Source organism: Poromitra crassiceps (genome assembly GCF_964638095.1).
Source record: "Poromitra crassiceps genome assembly, chromosome: 10".
Lineage (NCBI taxonomy): Eukaryota > Metazoa > Chordata > Actinopteri > Beryciformes > Melamphaidae > Poromitra > Poromitra crassiceps.
In genome coordinates, this window is record NC_139631.1 from 34,588,010 (window position 1) to 34,590,509 (window position 2,500).

Here is a 2,500-nt window from a genome sequence, read left to right on the forward strand (position 1 = left end):
TGCTGGATAAAACATAATATTATTATTAATAATAATAATAATAATAATGCAGAATATCTTTACATATAATTTCCAAAGGCAATTTAGGTAAGTGCTCAGCTTGGATTTCTGAGGCCCAGAGAAAAATAAATCTCCACTGGTTTGATATGATGAACAAATCAAAGAACACAATTATGCAATTTTTCTCTTCTTGAATCAGAATACAAGAATGCAAGTTGATTGCCTGATAGTAAGACTATGTATGCATGTAAATTATTCGCATTTGTGCGTGTGTGTGTGTACACTTATGTAATTGACTAATGATACTAGCCAACCTGAATTCCATGGCTGTCAAGCAAGCAGGCATCTCAGCCCACACACACACACACACACACACACACACACACACACACACACACACACACACACACACACACACACACACAGTAGGAGGTGGACCATCACATATGTGCATACATGCAGAGCGCGGTGGAAAGCATGAACATGTGTTCGCCCACACACATGCATATGGATGGGCACAAGCACACGTATGCTCACACACAAACACACCACACACGCACACACACAATTTAAATACTTTATTTGGTTCCACAAATTACATTTCATAAGCAGGGAAACAAATATATCAGGGTCAATTAATACTGAGCACTTATGGATACACATAAGTGCTCACACACACACACACACACACACACACACACACACACACACACACACACACACACACACACACAATACACAGCACATCCATGCTCGAACACACACTCACACACAGAGGAGTGACAGTGAAGTGAGCACCTAGTGATTATAGTCTTAGAAGATGAGAGGAGCGAGGCGGAGGAAGGAGTGGAGGAGAAGAGGAGGAGAGGGGCGATTAAACACACAAAGCTCGCTGCTGTCGCTAGACTCAGTTGTCAGTCTCTAAATGCTTTGCTCAACTATAGTAGAGACTGAGGACTTTCTCACAGCTTTCGTTGTTAAGCTGGGTGGAAACAATTACCGTAAATTCCGGACTATAAGGCGCACCGGTGTATAAGCCGCACCTGCAAAGTTGACTATTTTTTTCTTATATAAGCCGCACCGGACTATAAGCCGCGGGTGTTTTAATGGTATTTTTTATTTTTATTTTATTTTTTTTATTGTGTTTTAATGTTTAATTACCATATGTAATGCTCCCATTTATTAACATTTCAACAAAACAACATAACACAACACCACCTGTGTTGTTATTTACAGTGCACACAGTGTCATACAGTGTCATACAGTGTCATACAGTGCCATACAGTGTGGTGAAAAGAGGGCAAGAGAGGAAATTAAAACAGAAGTGGCTTTATAGTTAGAAAGAGTGCTAAAAAAGAGAGATTTTTTTTTTTTTTTTTTTTTTTTAAATCCATAGATAAGCCGCACCGTTATATAAGCCGCAGGGGCCAAAAAAGGCCAAAAAATGGGAAAAAAGGTGCGGCTTATAGTCCGGAATTTACGGTACAGTAAAACAAAACTGCATTGCAGAACCAATCCAGAGTCTTTAAGGCAGCTCTTCATGCAGAAGTCGTGTGCTTGTCAACGGACAAAACGGAATCAAATAATGTAATGTTGCTCAGGACATCCATTTAAAATCTTTTAAAAAGTTCTCTCTGTGAGTCAAAGTGATTGGCTATATCTCCAGTTTGTTTCACTACAGAGGTTAATATCTCCAGTTTGTTTCACTACAGAGGTTAATATCTCCAGTTTGTTTCACTACACAGGTTAATATCTCCAGTTGGTTTCACTACAGAGGTTAATATCTCCAGTTTGTTTCACTACAGAGGTTAATATCTCCAGTTTGTTTCACTACAGAGGTTAATATCTCCAGTTTGTTTCACTACAGAGGTTAATATATCCAGTTTGTTTCACTACAGAGGTTAATATCTCCAGTTTGTTTCACTACAGAGGTTAATATCTCCAGTTTGTTTCACTACAGAGGTTAATATCTCCAGTTTGTTTCACTACAGAGGTTAATATCTCCAGTTGGTTTCACTACAGAGGTTAATATCTCCAGTTTGTTTCACTACAGAGGTTAATATCTCCAGTTGGTTTCACTACAGAGGTTATTATCTCCAGTTTGTTTCACTACAGAGGTTAATATCTCCAGTTTGTTTAACTACAGAGGTTAATATCTCCAGTTGGTTTCACTAGTACAGAGGTTAATATCTCCAGTTGGTTTCACTACAGAGGTTAATGTGGGCTGAGCATCTGGTAGGTGGGGAGATCACAAGACTAGCTGTCGCTCTGTTGAAAGAGAAAGATGCTGCTGATTGTTGCTGTGGTTCCTCCTACCGCTGCGGCGCTGCCTGATACTACTAGTCTCTGAGTCTCTTGCCTCTGACTCTTCTCCTCTCTCCTTGTCTCCTCTTTTGCACTTATTTGTGAAGATTCAGTCAGCTGAAAACTCCCTTTCCAACTGACTGGTTTGGCTGTCAGAAATGTGCTCTCTCTCACTTCATATCTGTCTTTCTCTCTC

General features: G+C 39.8%; 1 protein-coding gene across 1 annotated transcript in view; it reads right to left on the reverse strand.

Moving 5' to 3' along the window:
• camk2b1 (calcium/calmodulin-dependent protein kinase (CaM kinase) II beta 1) overlaps nt 1–2,500 on the reverse strand; it is a gene marked incomplete at its 5' end in the record, with an annotated part of 105,344 nt that overhangs the window by 80,783 nt on the left and 22,061 nt on the right.